This window comes from Podarcis cretensis, assembly GCF_951804945.1.
Source record: "Podarcis cretensis genome assembly, chromosome: 1".
NCBI lineage: Eukaryota > Metazoa > Chordata > Lepidosauria > Squamata > Lacertidae > Podarcis > Podarcis cretensis.
Window position 1 is genome coordinate 65,932,998 of NC_137170.1, and position 25,158 is coordinate 65,958,155.

The 25,158-nt window shown below is 42.6% G+C and overlaps 1 long non-coding RNA gene across 1 annotated transcript; it reads left to right on the top strand.

Annotated features, from left to right (window-relative positions):
* Positions 1-16,148: 16,148 nt before the first annotated feature.
* Positions 16,149-21,360, top strand: LOC307212549. The gene is made up of 4 exons (XR_013837028.1): positions 16,149-16,204; positions 18,748-18,821; positions 19,237-19,495; positions 20,513-21,360. It is a non-coding gene; the product is annotated as an uncharacterized lncRNA (long non-coding RNA).
* The last annotated feature ends 3,798 nt before the right edge of the window (positions 21,361-25,158 follow it).

The following is a 25,158-nucleotide window of genomic DNA, read 5'->3' on the forward strand; positions in this document are numbered from 1 at the left end:
CCCATCTCTGTTCCCTGCATCATCAGTTAAAACATAAACAGACACCTAGCAGCTTTCCATCTGCTTCTTATGACTTCCAGAAATCAGAAATAACCTGAACTTTAAGGGAGGTGGAGAATATTCCATAGGTCTCAAAAGGGACAGAATATAAAATCTAGCCCATAAATGCTAAAGTTGGATCCCACACCTAATAGCATCTTGTAGCTAGTTCAGAAGTGCATCACAAAGTACAGGACCCAACAAGGTGGGCTAGACCAGATGACCTGATGTGATTTGCCAGGAAGTGAATGAGGCAGTGTGCAAAAGGGGAAGACGAGAAACACACATGGCCGGTAGTCAATCCTGCACAAGGGAAAATTCTTCTGTGATCCTAAATGTGATGATTCATGAGATTATCTATTATGGCCAGGCAATGGTCATCTGCTGAATTTCCTTAAAAGGAAATTTTATTGAGGCAGATGTCTTCCTCAACATGTTGGCTCAAGATGAGGTATCTTGTAAAATTAACGTTAAAAAAACACCACATTTAAGAAGTGGAGGAGCTCCTCCATCATATTATTCAGAAACTATTCAACAACTTTCCCATAAGGATACTCATTACTCACCTGATAACTACTGCATGGCTTGCTATTGCAAGGTATTGGAAGACTCAAACACAGTCTTATCTCACAGCTCTGGGACTTAATGCTACTGGCCAAACTGACAACCATAGCCAAGAGAACAAACAAGAAAATCCCTACCTTTCAAACAACAAAGTAGTAAGCTACATTGCTTCTTTCATGGAACTCTTCTTCAAGCTAAAAGTTAAAAGGTGGAGGGATTGAAGGAAGAAAATAATATTATGTTGAATTAGACCATAGTTGAGGCCCCATGTGCAATATGTGGCAGTTTTAAGATGCTATACTTTAATTTGTGGCCTAGGAAAAACATATCTCAGGTTGTATGAAAGTGTACTGCAAGAAAAAAGCAACGAACACTCTTATTTTGAGAGTCGTACAAGTGGTAGCCATGATCTTGTCCCATCACCTCCTGGCAAATAGAAGGGGAAGAAATGGAGGCAGTGAGAGATTTTACTTTCTTGGGCTCCATGATCACTGCAGATGGTGACAGCAGCCACGAAATTAAAAGACGCCTGCTTCTTGGGAGAAGGGCAATGACAGGCCTAGACAGCATCTTGAGAAGTAGAGACATCACCTTGCCAACAAAGGTCCGTATAGTTAAAGCTATGGTTTTCCCAGTAGTGATGTATGGAAGTGAGAGCTGGACCATAAAGAAGGCTGATCGCCGAAGAATTGATGCTTTTGAATTATGGTGCTGGAGGAGACTCTTGAGAATCCCATGGACTGCAAGAAGATCAAACCTCTCCATTCTGAAGGAAATCAGCCCTGAGTGCTCACTGGAAGGACAGATTGTGAAGCTGAGGCTCCAGTACTTTGGCCACCTCATGAGAAGAGAAGACTCCCTGGAGAAGACCCTGATGTTGGGAAAGATGGAGGGCACAAGGAGAAGGGGGCGACAGAGGATGAGATGGTTGGATAGTGTTTTCGAGGTTACCAGCATGAGTCCGACCAAGCTGCGGGGGGCAGTGGAGGACAGGAGTGCCTGGTGTTCTCTGGTTCATGGGGTCACGAAGAGTCGGACACGACTAAACGACTAAACAACAACAACACAAGTGGTAGCCAGTTTTGATTCTACTCAGTCAAAACCTGTGGCTTTATGCCAGGACTAGGAAAATATCCCAGATTAATGTCAGAAAAACGGTCTCCATTGGGTCTGCTACAATGGGTCATTTTTGTCATTGAAATTTTCTTGTGCACTATAGTCCAGAGAGGGAAACAGGAAGACTTGCACATGATTCCTAATGAAAGAATTTAAGAACCTTTTGCTCCTATTGGAAAAAACGGGAACACCTGAGTCTCATTCACAATAGATGTTTGAATGTAACAGATCTAACTTCATCATACGATGTTCATTTACTGCAGTGGGCCTACTCTCAGTAAAGCTTAGCTGACTACCTCCCAGTAACTGGTAAACAAAAGGGACAGTCTCCGTCGTTTGATCATGTATGTGGGAGAGGTTTTGTTCCGCCATGCTCCAGCAAGATACAATAAGAGAATCATAGACTTGTAGAGTCAGAAGTGACCCTCGGTGCCATCTAGTCCAACCCTGGCAATGCAGGACTCTCAGCTAAAGCATCCATGACGGATGGCCACCCAATATCTGCTCCCGTAGAGGGCAGACCCATCAGCCTGGAACTTGAGTTATAATCCAGTGAGGCAATACTTTTGCAGCAGCAAGGGTAGGCTAGGATCAGTCTGCAGAATTCTTTCTAATCCAGTTATGCCTAGAGGCTTTCCCTTCATTTCCCCCCACTGTGCTTGATATGCAGATGGTTAATTTTGTCTGTGCATTTTTATTGCTCTCCCTGGCATTCAGTGGTATTAGCTTCCCAGTCCCTGTCCAACTTATTTCAGTAATTAATCTGCTGCACAAAATCTGCGGCTTACAAATCAAATACCTTGCAGTTGTGGTTCCAACTTTTCTTCCAGTTGAGTCAAACTGGACTAACTCGTGATTGCTTTATGCAGGGTTACGTCCAACAACCAAATTATCAGTTAGTTACCATGCAGCATCAAATTGAACCCAGCAGTATCCCTTTTAGGCTGAATGACATCGGGGTAAAAATATTTAGTTTCTGGCACATCCATTCATATCTCAATCATACTATTGTTAGGCAGCATTATACAGATAAATGTTTGATATTGAAACCTGACCTTTAGCAAATTCCCAGCAGCATCACATTATTGATCCATATTCAATGTATGAAATTTCAAATTTTGATATCCTTCTTGGCCATGCTATCTATTTCCCAAAACGATGATTCTGCTTCCTAAATAATTCCTGCTTTTCACTAGTAAATGTAATATGTGGAAGTCATGAATAAAACCATTGTACCAGAACCAAGACAGTTTTTGCTGAAAGGGGTTTGAAGAAAGGAAATGGAATGGAACTGTTAAACAGAATCATTTGTTAACAAAATGTGTACATCACTTGCTGTTGCAATTGTTGAGACTTTTAAATATAAAATGCACATTAAAATCATCAGTAATAGACAAAAGTTAAAATCAGCATGGATGCTGCAAGCGGATTGGCAGTTCCAAATGGCTCTGTATCTACTAAAAAAAGAAGTGGCAGATCTTCTCTGAAATAACTGATTTCTCCAAAAGAATCCTAAGAATAGTAGTTTGGCAGAGGTGTTGAGATTTCTCTATTATGCTTTCCTGTTGTCATCCTGCCTTGCAGATCTACAATTCCCAGGAGCCCATAGGACACAGGGAGAAAACCTTTTTCAATCTGATGGCCACATTCCCTTACGGGGGACCTTCCAGGAGCTGCATGCTAGTGCTGAGCAGAGCAAAAGGCAAAACAATGGATGTGTGACTCTTAGCTTTCTGCAGTAGGCTGCATTCCAGCCAGGCAAAAAACAGAGGTTTTTGCATGCACATAGAATCATAGAGCTGGAAGAGACCACAAGGGCCATCGAGTCCAACCCCCTGCCAAGCAGGAAACACCATCAGAGCACTCCTGACATATGGTTGTCAAGCCTCTGCTTAAAGACCTCCAAAGAAGGAGACTCCATCACACTCCTTGGCAGCAAATTCCACTGTCGAACAGCTCTTACTGTCAGGAAGTTCTTCCTAATGTTTAGGTGGAATCTTCTTTCTTGTAGTTTGGAACCATTGCTCCGTGTCCGCTTCTCTGGAGCAGCAGAAAACAACCTTTCTCCCTCCTCTATGTGACATCCTTTTATATATTTGAACATGGCTATCATATCACCCCTTAACCTCCTCTTCTCCAGGCTAAACATGCCCAGCTCCCTTAGCCGTTCCTCATAAGGCATCGTTTCCAGGCCTTTGACCATTTTGGTTGCCCTCCTCTGGACACGTTCCAGTTTGTCAGTGTCCTTCTTGAACTGTGGTGCCCAGAACTGGACACAGTACTCCAGGTGAGGTCTGACCAGAGCAGAATACAGTGGCACTATTACTTCCCTTGATCTAGATGCTCTACTCCTATTGATGCAGCCCAGAATTGCATTGGTTTTTTTAGCTACCGCGTCACACTGTTGGCTCATGTCAAGTTTGTGGTCAACCAAGGCTCCTAGATCCTTTTCACATGTACTGCTCTCAAGCCATCTTTTCCTCCAGCCAATCAAGATACATCATCACAGTTTTATCTACTTACCACTTAACTGCATGCATCTCTTAAGTGGTGTTTTAAATTGTTTTTACCTGCTGGCCCTAGATGCTGCTTGTTTCATTCTTTTCAAGGATTCCAGCTAGGCAAAAGCATTGGAAGAGGAGCTGGATCAGGACTGGGTAGGGATGGGGCCTGGGGAGCAGGGCGTGGCCTGGAGCCAGGGCCGTCTTTCCCATAGGGGTGCGGGGCGCCGGGCTCTCAGGGGCGCCAGGCTGAGAGTCCGGGGCCTGAGAGTTGAGTCCAGGGAAGAGCCCTCCCATCAGTCGGAGCACTGCGGCAGGCACTTCTGCTGCGGGCAACTCTGCACAGCAAGTTCGAGGGCGACTGCGCCAGCGAGACGCTGAGGTAGCTGGCTGGCTCCGCCCTCCTTAGTACCAGGAACTGGGCAACCTGAGGGGGGGGGATGCCAGGTGGATCTTTGCACCCTGGCGCCACATATGCTTAAGACAGCCCTGCCTGGAGGAAAGAGATGCCACAAAGACAGGGGCAATTATGTGCACAGGCCAGTGGTGCAAAAACAACAACAACCCTATAACATCCATTTACTTCTATACTAAATGATTGCTTAGACTGTCACTTGCCTCATGTATAAATACAATCAAACCTGAAATAAAAGCTTAAACATAAAGGTTGCATTCCTTTGTATATTGTGTGCATGTGTGCATGTGCATAAATTCTTTTTAAATTGGAATTCCTTACTCTTGCATCCTTTTAAAAAATATATATTACTGAGTTCTTCCCATTTCTTCAAATGCTGTGTTTTCTCTGGTAAGCCAGGCAATTAATATTAGGAGCAAAGCTGTGATGGGAAGAGGAGGGAAGAGGTGCATTTTTTCCCTCAGTGCAATCAAATGTTATTAATTACTATACTGGGCGAAAAAAATACAGTGATTTATACATTACAGAAGATGAATGTTTTAAATTTTAGAATTCTTGGTTATTTCTGCCTATAAATGCTGACAATGTGAAGATGAACCAGAAACCGTTTGGAGTTCAGCTTTGGTGAATTTCCTTCAACTGAACCAGTTCATTCCCATAATTAGGTTCCGCGGATTTCAATGGAAGATATTCAAGCATCTGCTTATCCCTTTTGCTGAAATCACTAGCTCTCAAAAATGTTTAATGTTGGTCCCTTCCAATTTAAGTGCTGCATTTAATTACTCAAGCAGCCAATTGTATGTACCCATGCATAACTGGCCCTAGATTTGCACTTGCAGTCTAAGTCATCCATATCTGGTGGCTTGTGGTCTGGTGTAACAGTTTTTTGTTAAATGTATGGCCAGATTAATCTCTTAAACAGTGCAATGTACCTTGTATATTTCATACTGATGGCCTACTATAAAGAGTGCTTCTATTTATGCCATCCATAGTTTTGCTTATTACAGTTATGTCCTGCCGAAGAGTTCACAGTGGCGTACATATAATGAAACTTATTTAGTGCCTACAGGATGTTAAGGTAAAGTCAGCGCATTCTAACAAATGGTAAAAATAGTTTTGAGCACATATTTTCTGCATTCCAATACATTTTATTTATTTTGGGAATAGGTGCTATGTATTAAAACTACTTCCATCGCCCTTATTTAAACTATTTATTTCAACACAGTCATCTCGAAGCCTTAGCCATGGGTCAGCAAAGTTTTTCAGCAGGGGGCCGGTCCACTGTCCCTCAGACCTTGTGGGGAGTAGAACTATATTTTTGGGGGGGAAATGAAAGAATTCCTATGCCCCACAAATAACCTAGAGATGCATTTTAAATAAAAGCACACATTTTACTCATGTAAAAATACGCTGATTCCTGGACCGTCCACAGGCCGGATTTAGAAAGCGATTGGACTGGATCCGGCCCTCGGGCCTTAGTTTCCCTGTCCATGCCTTAGTCACTGTATAGAACATAAAAGTTACACGACTCATGCTTAAAATACATAACATATACAAAAGAATGATTACTGGGGATGGGAGTAGCTTTTGAAAGACCAAACATGAGTCATTATTGGAAAGGTTTGTTGTTATTACCTAGTAAGGCCACAGAAAAGATGAAATTCTGCATTATTGCAAGAAAACAAAAACAAAAAGTCAGCACTGAGATCTTTTGTGTTACAATGCAGGACCTATTGGCATTGTATAATGGTTATGTGAAGTGAAGTCTGGAAAATCCAGAGGAATTCAATTGCTTTCACTGATGAGATCAGTATTTATTTGGTATTTCTGGTGGTATCGCAATTCTTAAATAATTAACCTACAGCCAATATGTATGGAATTGCCTTAGTAAGCTCACTGTCCATGACTGCTCACAGTTTAATTAGTAGAATAAATAATTTACACCCCAAAAGTGTGCACAAGATGGCACCAATAAACCTGATAGCACTTGTTCATTATTTGAAGAAAATTGGATGAAGCACACAATTCCCAGAGTACAAGCCACCCTGTGGAGTAAGAGGTGTGTTAGTGCTATTGTATCCTGTAGAGAACTGATGAGAATCCCAGAGTTGTGGTGTTTATGTATCTCCATCCTGTTTCATCCTTTGAGCTGGAGTTATGTTTTTGATCTTAGACAGGGATCACACATTTGAAAAGAAGGGATGCTCCTTTAATACAGGGTTGAGGGACCTCCAGCCTCGTTTTCTCATTTTGGACAGCCCTATTAAAGTTTTATATAACTGTCCGAATTCAGAAAATAAGCTAGACAATACAGAAGAAAACTCTGCAATAGTATGAAACATCATGCCCAGACCCTTGTTCCGCACCCTGGCCAAGATTAGAGAAGTAACAGAATACATTAATATTTATTTATTTCATAAAATTTATATACCATTTGATTGCTTTTTTTAAAAAAACAAAACCTCAAAGCAGTTTACAAAAAAAGCCAAACAGTAAAATTGTCAGTAAAAATGGTTAGAACAGTTTTTTTAAAGATTCAAATAATATTTAAAAATCAGTGATAATCTAAACACAGATTAAAACACATGGAAACATTCTCAGTATATTAACTCATCTGAGGAATTTACAAATTGGGATCTGTTTAGTAATATAGAATTACTTCTTCAAAGTATTACTGTATCAATTCTTTGGCTGAAAAGATTGTGCAGTTGAAAGAGATTTATGAGGTGTTTGGGGCACACCTAATTTGGAAATACATGGCCATGTGGCATGCCCTATGTAAAATACTATTATAAACACATTAAATTTCACCAAATTATTGGTCTGTGCATTCATTGTCACCTAGACTTTGAGTGTAAATGTATTTACCTTGGATTGAATTGTTAACTTGGTTTGTTGAGAATTATTTCACTTATACAGATGTGTACCCACATGTACACACACACCCCTCAAGGGCAGGAGGAATTAAAGCCTGAATTATATAAAACTTCAGAGTTTCCTGTACCTTGTCTTCTATGAAATTGTTGTTAAAAGCTGCCAAATAACTGAATGCTACCACCATCCTATCATTCAGCCACAACATTCCAAATGCTAATTTCACAAGAGAACAAACAACAACAGCAAAACACCCTTAAACTTTTAGAGTCATAAGCACACTGGTGTCATTTGAACATGTAGGCACCAGATGAGCAACTGGTTGTTCTCTCTCAGAAGAAAGCTTTATCTAAATAAAGCATGGGGACATTTTATCATTCCATAATGGAAAAGACCTGTCATTCCTTGAATATCATCATATGGTCGGTGGCCAGCAGATAATGGACTGCTAAGAGTCAAGGTGACTGGCTTTGAATGCACACAAAACTAAAAATTATAGACCTGTCATTCTGTGGGCAGGCCGCAATTAGCGGTCTATGCAACTTAGAATTTCCATTTTGCCAGCTGAATAATCAATTGGCTGCAGTTTTCTCCATTTAGTGACATTTTAAACTCTCTCTCTCTTACAAAAAAACCCACTGCTTAGAAGGATTTTCAAATAAATATGCAGTGCACTCAAGCAGCTGGAATAATTTCCCAAACAACCCACTCCCTAGAATGTATACAAACAAAGACATCCCCCAAAATTTTGTAAGCAGTTCCCTTATATTAGTCCATCCTGGCTGCTCCCACATTTGCAATGCTTAGTAAGGATTGTGTGTGAAAAGAAAAATAAGCTATACAGTAGAACCTCAGTTGTCATACGTTTCGGCTCCTGAATGACGAAAACCCAGAAGTAACTGCTCTGGTTTTCGAACAATTTTCAGAAGCTGAACGTGCTACGTGGCTTCCGTTTTTAGTTTCCCTATTGTATTGAGACTTCTGTTTTCAGTTTTTGAACATTTCGGAAGTCGAACGGTCTAACGGAACAGATTACGTCCAAAAACCGAGGTTCCACCATACCTAATTCTGAGGCAGAAAGTCAGTTTAACTCTATTCATGAGGCATTCCCAAATTTACTTGGGTCAATTTTCCTACGGGTATACAGTACTGAAAAATCACTGGCGGAGCAATCTGGGGTGGCACAGAGGTGAGAGAAATTAAAATCAAAGGCAAAGGAACCGCTAAATCCAAAACCTTGCTGGGTTTATGCTGGCAGCATGAAAGGTGGAAGGGCAGTGTGTTGTAGCTATTTCTGTATTTTGAGCAAACCTGCAGATTTTCTGCCCTTGCTCAAAATCTTGGGGACCATAGGTTTGCATCTTAAACAAGTACCATATAGACTTTTCAGATCTTTCTCACCTGCAGTAGGTAAGGGACCATAGCACATAAATATATGCAAAGTGCTTGAAGCTGAAACCATGGCCCTGGTATATGCTTAATTGCATGAAGGAGTGGTGCTCAGCTCCTAAGGTGTGGTGGCCAGTGTGAAAAAGCTAGCCCTGAACCCAACTGGTTATAAAGCCTCAGTGTTTCTCAAACCTTTTCCCTCTGGGCCACACTTTCAGAATAAAAATTTGCTCACACCACACCGTTTTTTAATTAATAAGAAATACATTAGAAAGCACAACTAGGATTGTCCTTAGTATCACCTGACGCTCATGCTCTCATTTTGAAAATATATCAACAACAACAACAACAACAACAACAATAATAATAATAATAATAATAATAATAATTTATTTCTATAAAATAAAATAAAAATTATTATTTATTTATTTGGCTGGGTTTCGCCAACCCCAGCCACTCTGGGCGGCTATCCATATTATGCAAATTTTTATTTTTTATTTTGATACTATACTAAGCTGAAATGTTTAAAAGTTTCTTTGATGGCCCTTGAATTGTCCCACCACACTTGCCATCCTCTTCTGTCATTCCTGCCACATCCTTTGCGAACCACTCCTCCACCTTAATCACTGAGGTCTTCTGATGGGCACTTTTGGTTGTTACCCCATGGCCCTAAGGTTTGGTTGGCCTTTAGTATGAACTGAGCCTGAACTGAGGCTTTAATGTGGCAAGTCCTGTCCTGTCCAATCCTGTGGAACTCCTTGGCAACAGTAGACTGGTAGGAGTCATCCCTGCTTTCTCTTAGACATATTTTAAAAATTGTACTGCAGACCAGCCTTTGGAATTTGATTTATTTTTTTACCAACCAGTGGTCAGGAATGCATCATAATGAAACTGGCTATGTACATTGTCCATAATAAATATTTTTGGAAGGTTTTCTGCCCTCCGCCCCTCACCCCACTCCAAATATGGTTCATATCAGCTCTGAGCTTTTCTTATTGCCCTGAACCTCATTGCCAAAACTGGCGGTTTTTCTGCGATTCCTACCTAAAACAATAAATCTCCCTTAAACTCTGGCTCTACTATAGCTTAAGGTTTGAAAACCTTACTGAACCTGAGCCAAGGCTCAGAGCACAACATGAAACTCAGTCAATTTCACATGATTTGGGGTTGCAGTGAAGAAGAAGAAGAAAGTCTCCCATAGTTCAGCAAAAAGCAATTTTGTTCTGTATTTAAGAGTACTTGAATCCTACAGCCACTACACACTAGCAATTTTTTATCCTAGCAGAATTTCTATTTGGTGAGAAAGGGTGGTGCTGTTCCAAAAGCCATGGCAGTGAAAGAAAGGTGTTCATGTGCACTGTGGAGCCTGACCCTTCACTGACTCCTGTTTGTATCTTTCCCAACACTTTTTACTGGCACACCCTCATAATCCTCTAATGAGGCATTTTGGTAGCTATGGAAAGGGATACAGCTGAAGATCAGGACTATGGAATGAGGAAACTCTGCAGGAGTATGTTGGCAATCAGGAAATTTTAAAAAAAAATCTCTTTCTCTCTTCCCTTTCCCTGCCCTCCTTTTAATAGTCACTCCAGAGATTGCAAAACACTTCAACCCATTAAAAGAGGAAGTTGCAAGGTGGAGCCAACACTTTGAGTATAAGGAATTTTTTATTAAAGACGTTGTGTCAGACAGAGTGGGTCAACTCCATTTTAGGATCATTTTCACCCAGCCCTATGACAGAAATGGATTTATCCCACTATGCGATTGTGAAATGTAATTTGATGATCTGCAATATGCTTTCATATTCTGCTGTACAACTTTCAATCTTCCCCTCTAATAATAGTTGCACTGTTTGATATAATTTTAAAGGGAGCGCAGTTTTTCGCTATTTAGAAAACTTCTCTACTTCCTAAAGTGCTCATCTATTTTAGGTAAAAACAACAACCAGACCTTCTTTCTTTTTCTTTACACATCTTGGTGGAGTATTTGGCCAACAATGTAATTCTTAAAATAGTTATGCAAGATAAGATACCATTGCTGGCATCTAAGCCCCTGAATGCTACAGATCACAGCCTGTCCACACATTCATGAATGAAATTGCTACCACTGCACACAAAAGGTCAAATTTATTCTCCTGGCTTGTTTATATGTACAAAGAAATTTGTGCACACAACTGTAGGCTGCAGCCCTCATTCTGCACACGTTACACTTTCCATCCCACTTACCACACTATAGAGAGAAGGGGGTCCAAATGTACTGGAATCTATTTCCTCCTTCCTCTGTAACTGTCTGCACTCAGATACCACTTGCTGTTTGAAGACTCTGTTATTAATCCTTAATTCAAAAGGCAATCAGGCTTTTGCTGTGGGGAGCTCCTTGGTGTGGAACACAGATGTCTATTAGTTCCACATACAGGCCAACCTACATAATTCAGACCATAATCTTCCAAACCACACGTAGAGAGCAGGTGCAATCCAGACTAGTAATTACATCAGTAAACCAAGTCACACCCTATAGCAGAAGGGACAGAGGACATATATAGCCAATCGAACCTGAGCAAAGCTTTCCTCCTAACTTCAAGTGTGGTAATCAATCTGTGTGCAAGTACTGCAATCCTCCTGTGTGTGCTTACTTGGGAGTAGATTCTACTGAGTTCAACAAAGGAATAAGATGCACAATCTATTCACCAATATCCCAAGAGAAATTTCATTGTGTGCACATTCTCATCACTCCTAAACATCCTTTTTCTGGTCGTGGCAGTAGTATTATAGATTACAAGGGGAAAGCATGCAGGTGCCATTCTATTCTGCCTTGGTCAGACCACACCTAGAGTACTGTGTCCAATTCTGGGCACCACAGTTTAAGAAGGATATTGACAAGCTGGAATGTGTACAGAGGAGGGAAACCAAGATAATCAAGGGTCTGGAAACCAAGTCTTATTAGGAACAGTTGAGGGAACTTGGTATGTTTAGCCTGGTAAAGAGGAGACTGAGAGGAGGTATGACAGCCGTCTTCAGATATCGAAAGGGCTGTCACATGGAAGATGGAGCAAGCTTGTTTGCTCCTGTTCTGAAGGGTAGAACACAAACCAATGGATTCAAATTACAAGAAAGGAGATTCTGACGAAACATCAGGAAAAACCTTTTGATGGTAAGAGCCGTTCAACAGTGGATCAGACTTCCTTGGAAGGTGGAGGACTCTCCATTCTTGGCCATCTGTCATGGATGCTTTCGTTTAGATTGCTGCATTGCAGGGGGTTAGACTAGATGACTCTCAGGGTCCCTTCCAACTCTATGATTCTAAATTCTTCCCTCAGAATCAATACTTTGCTGGTTTACAAAAGGATAAATTGTTAGTGGTGGCGGTGTGTCGTCACTATGCTTGAAACAAATAGGTATGGTTAATTTTAGGATGCTCACACACAAAAATGGGAATTCTGGAAGAATGTGTAACCCAGCAGCAGCACTTCATATCCACATGTATCCCATCCTTGCACTTGGTTCATCCCATGTTGAGAACACAGGCTAAGTAATATGTTTGGAATTCAGTGCTTCTGAACACAGGCAGCTTGTAAATGCCATTGGCAAACCTAGAACACATGCAGGTATGTGTCAGTGTAAAAAAGCTGACTCATAAGAAGAAGAAACAGCATATGAATGGATTTCAGGAAACCACATATAACTTTTAATTTATTGATTATTTTGGCACAGAATACAGTCCGGCTGGTTTGTTTGGTGTAGAATTGGTGGCTGTGGAATTCTGAATTAAAATCTATGCACAGGTGAATCACATGAAATAAATGAAAGTCTATAATTCAAGCATATTTAAGAAGAAAATTTTTGATCAAGTAGGCCAATTGCCTGAAATACTGAAAATGTGTTTTAAAAATTGTGAGAGAATAGTTTTTTCTGGGCATGCAAAGTTTGGATTTATAGTTACAGTGACAAAGCATTTAAATTTTGAATGATGGTGTTATACTAATAAGTACTAAAAGGCATTTATAAAAAATTCGGTCAACTGCTGGCAATTTAGAGAATCACCTCAAACTTGACATGAGCCAACAGTGTGACGCGGCAGCTAAAAAAGCCAATGCAATTCTGGGCTGCATTAATAGGAGTATAGCATCTAGATCAAGGGAAGTAATAGTGCCACTGTATTCTGCTCTGGTCAGACCTCACCTGGAGTACTGTGTCCAGTTCTGGGCACCACAGTTCAAGAAGGACACTGACAAACTGGAACGTGTCCAGAGGAGGGCAACCAAAATGGTCAAAGGCCTGGAAACGATGCCTTATGAGGAACAGCTAAGGGAGCTGGGCATGTTTAGCCTGGAGAAGAGGAGGTTAAGGGGTGATATGATAGCCATGTTCAAATATATAAAAGGATGTCACATAGAGGAGGGAGAAAGGTTGTTTTCTGCTGCTCCAGAGAAGCGGACACGGAGCAATGGTTCCAAACTACAAGAAAGAAGATTCCACCTAAACATTAGGAAGAGCTTCCTGACAGTAAGAGCTGTTCGACAGTGGAATTTGCTGCCAAGGAGTGTGGTGGAGTCTCCTTCTTTGGAGGTCTTTAAGCAGAGGCTTGACAACCATATGTCAGGAGTGCTCTGATGGTGTTTCCTGCTAGGCAGGGGGTTGGACTCGATGGCCCTTGTGCTCTCTTCCAACTCTATGATTCTATGATTCTATGATTCTCACAAGACTTTAAATGGTGCAGCTACCATGGGTTCACACCCATCTTCAAAGCAGAGAAGTATGTTTAATGTGACATTTGGATAAAGCAGCAGTGGGGAACCTCGGGACCAGGGGCTGAATCAGTGGGGAACCTTGGGACCAGGAGTCCTCAGTGCCTCTCTACCTGGCCCGCAGGGCTCTCATCAGCTCTACCTCATACCCTCCTTCAGCGTTTTGGGCTGGCAGAAATGTGTCCTTGACTCTGATCACACTTCTTGCTTACTTGGATGTAGTGGGGTGTGTGAGTGTGTTTATTGGATGCCAGTTTCTGGTCCCAATTCAAGATGCTCACAGTAGTATTTATAGCCCCAAATGATTTAGGCCCCAAATATCAGAGAGAACGTCTCCTTCCCTACAGACCCTCCTGGGGGATAACGACAGCAGATGGGGCCCTCTTGGCAGTTCTGCTGCCCTCTGATGTTTGGGTGGTGGTGGCCCAGGTGAGGGCATTCTTTGTGGAGGCCCCCAAGTTGTGGAATTCCTTCCTCACGCAGGTGTGCCTGGCATCTTCACTATACAGTGGTACCTTGGGTTACATACGCTTCAGGTTACAGACTCCGCTAACCCAGAAATAGTACCTCGGGTTAAGAACTTTGCTTCAGGGTGAGAACAGAAATCATGCTCCGGCGGTGCAGCAGCAGGAGGCCCCATTTGCTAAAGTGGTGCTTCAGGTTAAGAACAGTTTCAGGTTAAGAACAAACCTCCGGAACAAATTAAGTACTTAACCCGAGGTACCACTGTACAGCTTTTGGTGAATGCTCCCTAGCCTTTGACACCTGAGATTTGTGTATTCCAGCAACGGTAATCTGTTTTAACTGTTCTTAATTCTGAATCTCCATTTGTTGTAACCTGCCCTGATCAAGCTTTTGGTCCATAATTTTATGTACAGATTTAGTGATGTGATGACTGAAGTTTACCAGAACTCCCAACACCAGTAAAACCACAATCTCTACATCAGGCAAAGGAAGAGAGGATTCACTTTTCGTAGCCACTCACTCTCACTAAATATGGACACATCATAGATTTAACACACTTTAAAAGCAGGTGGCGCTGTGGGTTAAAGCCTCAGCGCCTAGGGCTTGCCGATCGAAAGGTCGGCGGTTCGAATCCCTGCGGCGGGGTGCGCTCCCGCTGCCTGGTCCCAGCGCCTGCCAACCTAGCAGTTCGAAAGCACCTCCAGGTGCAAGTAGATAAATAGGGACCGCTTACCAGCGGGAAGGTAAACGGCGTTTCCGTGTGCGGCGCTGGCTCGCCAGAGCAGCGATGTCACGCTGGCCACGTGACCCGGAAGTGTCTCCGGACAGCGCTGACCCATGGCCTCTTAAGTGAGATGGGCGCACAACCCCAGAGTCTGTCAAGACTGGCCCGTACGGGCAGGGGTACCTTTACCTTTACCTTTTAAAAGCACATGACTTCACCAAATAACCCTTGGAAGTGTAATTTACTCCTCAGAGAGCTACAATTCCCGGCACCTTTAACAAACTACAGTTCCTAGGATTCTTGGAGGTCCCCAGGTTGGTAAAAGGAGCTCTAGTCCATAGAGTGCCTGGTGGAGGTAATAACATGCAATGCATTAGCACACAGGATATGTCACCAGAACAGTAACTCAACACGAGCAAGGATTTTGCCCACCACTAAAATAAAACAGATGTTCCTGCAAGCACAACACTGGCTAAGCCGAGTTTAGAGCAAGTGTCATAGAACACAAATAAGACTCAGCAGGTATAAACCATCAGCCTTCGCTCCTGTAGCTGCACCCTCAGCTATATTTAAACCAGTGTTCAGGGCACTTTTGGGCAAATGTTCCGCGAGTAGTATTAGGAAAGCATTCATATTTAATTATTTCCTCAATAAATGAACAAAACACTTCTGAAAGAATGTAGAATTCTTGGCTTAAAAGCCTCCGCAACTGTAGACTTTGCATTAAAATAACCATAGTTAATACACTCTTGGCACATGTCACGTTAGTATTAAAAATGCAAGCCCCTGAAGTGCCTATCAAGTATGATTTTTTTTTCATAGTTCCCTCATAAAACGGTGATGGTTTAAAACGCAGAAATTCACTCAAGGCATTTTACAGGAAGAGATGCTGGGAATATGATTCTCTTATATCAGGCACATGGATCTTTTTATTTTAGCTGTGCTCCAGGTACATTAATTCTCTGATATGTTGTGTGTGTGTGTGTGTGTGTGTGTGTGTGTGTGTGTGTGTGTGTGTGATCATTCCAGGTTTGCATTAGATTTGCCATCATTTTTGTTCCTGTGCATCGCCACACTTGAAATGCAACCTCGAGCCACGCATGCTGACAGACTCCATTAGCATTAATGCTGTTCTCTTATCTTGTGTGCGCTCTCTCTCTCTTTCTCTTCTGCCCCCCCTCGCCCCCTTTCTTGTCTGATGGTTCACTGACACAGTTGACAAGGCTGACACCGCCAATCAGCTTCTACTCAGCAAGGTCACTGTTCAGACTTGACTCGTGATTGGCTGCTGTGCTTCAGTGTGTTATTACTGTCTGATTTGATCGGAGGCAGGGGGTGGTCTCCAATCAAACAGAGAAAAGGTCCTGGAGAAGGTAATTAAATCCTGTCAGAGGCAATTATCGGTTCCAGGGCCGTGACTCTGGCACTGAATGCAGATGATCTGAAGCTCTATTCTTGTAGAAATTCAAGAGGGCTTCTGGCACAGATCAGTTAGACATAAAGGAAACAGCAGGCTTTTTGCAAACAATGCAGGTCTGCATTTTAACCTTTTTACACAGCTTTTCTCCCTCTCTCCTCCTTCCTTCTTATTCTTAGGGTCTGGCTACCTCTGAATACATTTTTTTTCTCCCTCTCCCCTCACATTCTAATTAAATTATTGACAGGGTTTCCTTTCCAAAATACACATAAGGACAAATTACAGGGGACAATGGCTTTCTCAAAATAGCGGCCAAGGAAAAGGCTCTCCACCAAGTCAAACTGAGTTGTGATTTTGGATCCTGTGCCTGAAGAAGCAACATGTGGAAGCTTGAGAGGAGTCAAATGAGGAGGCTCACTCTGACTATGCATGAGCTGCAATTCTCTACGCAGTTACCTGGGAGTAAGCTCCACTGAAATCACAGGGGGGAAGGGGACTTGTCTCCATGTTAATGTGACTAGGAACAGGCTGTAAAATTACTTACACATTCTATTAGTGTGCCATAAAGAGCAGTGATTTTATTTTCAGACTGCCCAGACATCTTTTTGAAAGCTGGCGAATACAGCAAAGGCCACCTTATTTAAATCACCAAGGATCTGTTTGAAACACAAGTTGCCTTATTTGTTTTAGAAAAAGTATAAATGCTGAAGCTCAAAAACATCCTACGTTTGGGATAAAAAGGTGTGTGTGTGTTAAGATTTCTTCATAAAGTTTGCCCCCCCCCCTTTAATAAATGTGTGCCTGTTTTTATTTTTCCTGGAGGTAGCACAGCTATTGCAGTGATTTTAACTTTCTTCTCTAACTGGCTTGGCATTGTCAAAACAAAATAAAAAATTCCTTCCAGTAGCACCTTAAAGACCAACTAAGTTAGTTCTTGGTATGAGCTTTCATGTGCATGCACACTTCTTCAGATACAATGGCTTGGCATTGTATCACAGTCCTGAGAGTTAAGTGTATAGAAGTGAATAGGTTGGATTTATATTTGGCTGTGCTTTAGACTAGAGCCATTGAAATTAATGGGACTTAAGCCAATCATCTAATTTAAGTCCCATTTATTTCAATGTGCCTACTATAAAAGGTAAAGGTAAAGGTACCCCTGCCCGTACGGGCCAGTCTTGACAGACTCTGGGGTTGTGCGCCCATCTCACTCTAGAGGCCAGGGGCCAGCGTTGTCCGGAGACACTTCCAGGTCACGTGGCCAGCGTGACATCGCTGCTCTGGCGAGCCAGAGCCGCACACGGAAACGCCGTTTACCTTCCCGCTGGTAAGCGGTCCCTATTTATCTACTTGCACCCGGAGGTGCTTTCGAACTGCTAGGTTGGCAGGCGCTGGGACCGAGCAGCGGGAGCGCACCCCGCCGCAGGGATTCGAACTGCCGACCTTTCGATCGGCAAGTCCTAGGCGCTGAGGCTTTAACCCACAGCGCCACCTGCGTCCCCTGTGCCTACTATAAGCCTGACTAAATCTGATTCCAACCCAGCAGGTATAAGTAAGGTGGTACTATAGGACTGAACGTAAGAGCCCAGCTGAATCAAACGAAATATTCATATATTGTTTGCTGCTTGTTTGCCGCAGCAGCAGTTGGATGCCTTTGGGAAGCTCACAAGCAGGGCATGAAGGCAATAGCTCTCTCTGCAACCCAGCAAATAGTATTCATTGTCGTGCTGCCTCTGAGCTCGGAGGTTTTATATAACCCTCATGACTAGTTGCTGCTGATAGACCTGTCCTCGATGAATTTCTCTAATTCCCTAGCTAGTGATCAACCCTCTATCTCATGGAACCAAAAGCAATAGATTTATTATGTCTTGTGTGAAAAAATACTTCCTTTTGTTTGTCCTAAGGCAGCTCATATAGCAAAAATGCAATGGCTGGGAGCAATGGGTTCTGTCAAGCACCTCCTCTAAGTCCTGGCACTGTGCCTTGGTTTGGCCCCGCCTGAGCTCCGACCTTGCAACCTGACACTTCTGCTTTTATATAACTAAACTGCAGGCATATAACACTCCTTGCAATAATTATAACACTGGTTGTGCTAACTTTTATTCATGCATATGACCTCCACGGAGAAGGGAAATCAATGCATTTCTTCTCTGTGCATTAATTTATTATCTGTGTATATTTCTGTGAACATTTCCGCCAGTGAAATATGACGAAGCTTAAAATCAAAGTTAACGAAAATGTCAAATGCAATTGAGTACTATTTGCATGGTTTTAATCGATATCCACAAACCTCCTTTGCCTTTCATGTAAGAATGAAGGATGCAAACAAATGAAATAGTTGTTTCTATCAAACGTCAAGGGCTATCTTTGATTGCCCCACTCTCTTCACATAAATTTCAGGAACCCACTATCCAATCTTGCGTTGTTTTCCCCTCTTCCCATACATGTCACACATCAAATTCATTTTGACAGCTAAACAATGTTTCCTTTATTTCATTATAGTTTTCTTATCTGGAGTCAAAGCTTCATGACAATTTCAAAGAAAGGAAAATAAAGAACGATCTTCTGGCAGATAGGTACCTTATTTTTAAGAGATCTCATGCAGATATGTTGGTAAACACTCCAGCTGTGTTTGATTTGCTTTGAAGGCAATATCCAATTCTGATTGTTTTGCTAGCAAGTTCTGCTGCAAGTTTTGTGTTTATATCTCCCAGTCACCCATTTTGCATAACAACCACCACCACCCTTGAAGTAAAAAACCATATTGGTTATTTGGATCTTTGTCTTCATTCTTAGGTAGTTTTGGGTTACAATAAACAGCTTAACTAATTATTACACAACAACAGGTATAAACATGAGGCTGCCTTATATTCTAGCCATGTACGCATGTAGCTACACACACTCTACACCGGTTGGACCCACTTTTAGCCCAAACCTGCATTTGGGGACCCATTGCTTCCGCCATCTTCTTTTTCTACCCTGTAACTATAGTGGCAATGCTCCTGTCATGATCCATCGTATGTCGGACTGCAACCCAATATTGAGTCCCGCACCACCTGCTGAATATTATTTCTCTACACCAACTGGCAGCATCTCTCTCCAACAGGTGACTCCACCACTACATTGCAGCAGTAATATGGCATAAACACATTAAGGTACAAAGCCTGGAGTAACGGAATGGGTTGTTTGGTGCTGAAGCTTGAGATCACCCTCTTCCGTGCCTCTCCAGGAATACTCACTAGTCTCTTTGGTAAGCCTGCTCAGATTTCCTTTAAGAAAGTTATCACTTTATTCTTCCACAGGATTTCCATGGACTGAGCAATTTAGTGTACAGTGGTACCTCGCAAGACGAATGCCTCGTAAGATGAAAAACTCGCAAGGCGAAAGAGTTTTTCATTTTTTGAGTTGTTTTGCAAGACGGATTTCCCTATGGGCTTGCTTCGCAAGATGAAAATGTCTTGCAAGTTTGTTTCCTTTGTCTTGCAAGTTTGTTTCCTTTTTCTTGAAACCGTGCATTCAGGGGGTGCAGTTACGACTTGACTTCGAGGAGCAACTCATAGCACGCGGTGTGGTAACCTTTTTTGAGGTTTTTGAAGACTTTGGTGATTTTTGAAGCTTTTCCAAAATCCGTGCTTCGCAAGACGAAAAAAATCGCAGAACGAATTAATTTCATCTTGCGAGGTACCACTGTATCAGAAAACCACAGGGAGGAATTTAATATAGCGCTACGTGGCATATGCACATGTGGAATGAGGATCGCTTGTGCAACGGGACTCCTCACCTCTCCTTTCCTCTCCTCTCCGTGTTCGGGGGGGGGGGTTCTCTCAACCCTTCAGAGCAGATTTAGGGGGCACAATTGGTGCTGAGTGAGGAGGGGAGGGGAGTCCCATTGTACAACTGGACCCTGTTCCGCACACACAACTTAGCTGAATCCTGCCCATAGTTTCTCTTCTCACTACAGTGGTACCTCGGGTTACATACGCTTTAGGTTACAGACCCCGCTAACCCAGAAATAGTACATTGGGTTAAGAACTTTGCTTCAGGATGAGAACAGAAATCGTGTGGCGGTGGCATGGCGGCAGCAGGAGGCCCCATTAGCTAAAGTGGTGCTTCAGGTTAAGAACAGTTTCAGGTTAAGAACGGACCTCCAGAACGAATTAAGTTCTTAACCCGAGGTACCACTGTACATGAATGAGCTGTGGTGTGACTCGACTTGTGCACTCATATCCTCTTTTGCTGTTTTTTCTTGATTTTAAATAAACTGCAGATCCCTGTGGTGTCCAGATTTGGGAAGCTGTGGTTTGTCTAAACAACGATTCATGTGAACAAGCCAGGATCAAAATGCCATTTCAGAACCTGGCATGTAAACTATTGATCCCCACATCTGAATATTTCAAAGAGCAGTGGCTCTCCCCCCCCCCCCCAGAATTGGAAGCAGATGCTTAAAAACTCTGTGCACTCCTGCAAAAGGAGGAAGAACAGTCTGTGTGACCAAGGCTCACTGTGGGTCATTCAAATAGTGGGAAACCATGGTTTTCTGCTACATCTGAACCAACTAGCTGCTAGCTAGCCAGTACTTTCAATACATGGAGCATGCAAAGCTATTACTTTCCCCCACCTACAACCTAGTACAGGCTCTCAGCCATAAATATTTGGTGGTGGAAACTACGGGTTGTGGAGGGAGACATCGTAAATCAACACGAAACAGCATAAGCCTACTTAAACCTAAATTCTAGAAGCCCAGCATGTTTAAATTAATAACTTTAATAAAATAAAACATTACTTTTTTAAAAAATATATGCGCTAGGAGTCCAAGTGCTTGTTAATCATCCTAGAGAGCTTTGGCTTCCATTGGCCAGAACGCTGCCAGGTGGGAACTGGTTTACTTTTTAATGAGCAATCTGGCAAAATATTCCCTGCATGTTTTTCTTCTTTTTAATTTTGAGAAAGGGACTAGAAACTTACTTTAATAAAAATAAAAGCTAAACATCTCGAAAAAGAGGTTTGATGTACTGCTGAAAGTAGCAGGTCCCTGAAGCCCTGCACGTTCCACCTGGTTACAGACCTGTCCTAATATTATTGTCGCTATAAAAGCATTGATACCTTGTCTGCTCAGGGAACATATGGTTATTATTTTTCTACCAGATACAGTCAAGATTCTGCTGGTGCTGGTGCTGCTGCAGCAGCAGACATTCCTGAAGTACACTGTGTTGTACTGGACCAAGGTTGCTTGCATTGCTATGCAGGAGCCTCGCTGTTAAGTTCCTTTTATCTCTCCTTCAAAAATGTGTTGCTTTGGTCTGGCTGTCAGGGCTACCGCAGGCATTTTTCAGCATAGTGACAGGTTTTCTGAGGTTACTAGCTGACCCCACTATTCTTCAGCAGCGCTATCTTGCTGTTGGTAGTGGTTCTTCTAACCCGAGTTTGATTGAGGAAGAGGTAACAACACCTGCAGAGCCTGTGAGAAAGGGTCACAGATGGAAACTGTTTCTATTGACTTTCTTCTCTGCAAAAACTTCTCTTTATCGACTGTGAGTTGCATTTTTTGAGAATGAGCTGAAATTCACATGAGCAGCCAGTGTTAGCTTCAAGGCTATCACACACTATCGTCTTCCAAGAGCTGCTTTGCTTTGCTGAAGAACGAAAGAAAGAAAGAAAGACAAACTTGTTCCACTGGGTTAGGAAATTATTTTCATTTCTTGTATGGCAGTTATTCTACTTGGCAGTATCAACATCACTGCAGTTATTTCACTAATATTTCATGCATTAATAAATACATGTTAAAGTTAGTGTCATTATGTTCCTTTCATTGGTAGTGGTTATTGTTGTGATGATATGGTGATGATGATTTCAGTTTATATCCTGCCCTTCCTCTCAAAGGAGCCCAGGGCACAAAGGCCACACTGACATGTTGCAATCCTCTGGGTGCGGGGAGAGTTCATCATAAAAGTGGATGGAGCCAAAGTGAAGAAGCAGGCAGGTATTTTTACAGTACTGAAAATGACTTGATTAACCTGCACTAATTTAAAACAGGGCTAATAATGAAATTATTTTTTATTAGTGTAGATACTGTTTTTAATTCACTGAACTAATTGACACAGGCTGCATTCACAATAACCTGGCTGTACAACAGAAATGTAGTTCTTCTCCATCTAGAATTCTTCATACTCATTGTCAGCATACTGCTTTCAGTCCAGATTGATTATTGATTCCACAAAAGTGGATGTGGTTACTTGATATGTGTTTCGAAGCCCCTTCCTTGATTCGGTTATCCATGCTTTTTCCTCCATGCACATGGCCCAGCTGAATGAATAAAGGAGTATAATAGAATCATAGAGTTGGAAGAGACCACAAGGGTGATCTAGTCCAACGCCCTGCAATGCAGATATTATTATTATTTTTTTGCCCAATGTGGTGCTTAAACCCATGACCTTGAAATCCAGAGTCCCATGCTCTACTGACTGAGCTATCCGTGATTGCCATTTTCGTATACACCTACCTACAATGTCATTGGGCAGGTGTGGATGCACATACACAACATTGCTGGGGGTCCTGCCTAGATCTGTTTTCAAATGGACACACTGCAGAATCAGTCTTCATTCAATGAGCTTTTCTTTTTAGAATGAAACCAGTTTATCAATTAATGATTTTCAGGGGCAAAAAAAAAAGGGGGGAGCAATAGATCCAGATTGTGTGTGTGCACTGAAAAAACAAGTACTCTTCTACATTGATTCAAAAATAAAATGTCATGTGTGTATGAAGCCTTATTTGAAGAAGCACTAATAATGACTTATTTGATTGGCATGCACTCATTTTAAAAAGCATTGCATTGGGGTCTTTTACTGCATTTGTAGTTACATACTATTATGAATTGGGCTAGGTGCAGGCTCTCCATAATTCCTGGGTTTAGTAAAAATTAAAATTAATCAAGCTTTGATTAAACTTTGCCAAACACCAAAGCCCCCTGGATTTAGTTATGCTAAGGAGCCAAGCCACCTTGCAGGTGCGGTGATGGCCCATCACAAAAACCATCAGATGGCAAGACTGCTAGGCAAGGGGCTGTGGGGTCCTTTCTTTGCTGGGTGTGAGTGGGCAGATTCAGAGGCCAGGCTTAGGGTTGCAACTTTGAATGACATAGGCTGAAGGAAGATCCTTGGAGTCAGTTAGCAATGAAAAGATGGAAGAACAGAATTCCATGTGAGCTAGAGATGATAGGCTGGAACAAAGAGACACAGAGGGTGGCTTTTTGCTGTCCTTTGAATCCAATGCTGCCTTATAGGGGAAGCCAGATCCTCATGGGATGTGAATGCTCTGCAATCCCTCCATCTAGGTGCAGGTTGTATATACAGTCGTAACTCGGAAGTTGAATGGAATCCATTCTGGAAGTCCGTTTGACTTCCAAAAACATCTGAAAACCAAGGCACAGCTTGCGATTGGCTGCAGAAGTTTCCTGCACTCAAGCAGAACCCGCGGAAGCTGTGTCAGAAGTTCAGCTTTAGAAAAACATTTGCAAACTAGGACCCTTACTTCCAGGTTTGCAGTGCTCGGGAGGCAAAACTTTCGAGTCACAAGGCATTCAAGAACCAAGGTACATATAAATAAAACCCTACACAGTGGTATCTCCAGTTACAGATGGGATCCATTCTGGAGACCCGGCTGTATCCCAAAAAGTCCGTAACCGGAGGCACCCTTCTGCACACACATGCGGCGCAATTGAGCACTTCTGCGCATGCGTGCGCAGCGAAACCTGGAAGTATACACTTCCCAGAGGGATATGTAAGCAGAGGTATGACTGTGTCATAAAGACACAACAGTCTCTGCTATACCTCATTGCCTCAAAAGGGAACACAGACCCTGGTAAGCATGCCTGCAACCCCTGGAATCTTGCACATTGGAGTGTCGTGTAACAATACACTAATTCCAAAAAGCACTGCACTGGGTTCTTTGCTTCATTGAGATAACTAGAGATACCCCCACACAGTGGCGTAGCGTGGGGGGTGCAGGGGGGGCCGGCCGCACCGGGCGCAACATCTGGGGTTAGGGCAAATCCACGGGTTAGGGGGCGCAAATCCATGGGTTAGGGGGTGCAAATCCATGGGTTAGGGGGCGCAAATTACTTGCCTTGCCCCGGGTGCTGACAACCCACGCTACGCCACTGCCCCCACATCACACATACACATATCACATGATATGCCAGTACTGTCACTCTCTCACACACAGACAATCCTACACAGGCAGACAGAAAGACAATCACACACACATATACAAGAAAATCAGTTGTCCCCCTCCCCCCCCCCCGCTTCTTACGCTTCATTTCATCTACCCCACTTTGCCTTAGTGCCACAGCACTCCAGCAAGGAGGGGATGATGTGAACTGGAATTCCAGCATTGCACTGGGATGGGCAGAAAGGTTCTTCCAGCCTCACAATGGGGATGATCATTCCTCCCCCTACCTGCTCATCAGACGACCCATTTAATGAACAGAGAGTGAGGGTTATTTGTACTTCCATGTGGAACTGGTCTGGGTGGGAATGTATCAATCTCTCCACACAGCTCAATGCCCTGGAGAGGATGGCAAATCCAGTTCCCTTGAGAAATCCAATTTTCACTTAAAGAAAAACCTACTAGTTCTTGTGCTTTTAGGATTTAATAATTTTGAGTATGTAGTGGGAAGTGTTTCTAGTAGAATCTTGCGCTGCTGAGCAAACTTCATCAACTCCCATCTGCCTTCGAGCTGCAACGTAATTAGAGCCAAAATGTTTGCAGAACCAAAGTTTGTATTCAAATATATGTATGCCAATGGCTTGAGCCAACCTCTAAATCAGAATCAGAAGTTCAGACCCAGGATTTCTTTGACAACTGGGAAGAGTGGGTGGGGGAGCAAAGCGAGCTCTGGGTTTACATTTACTGTAA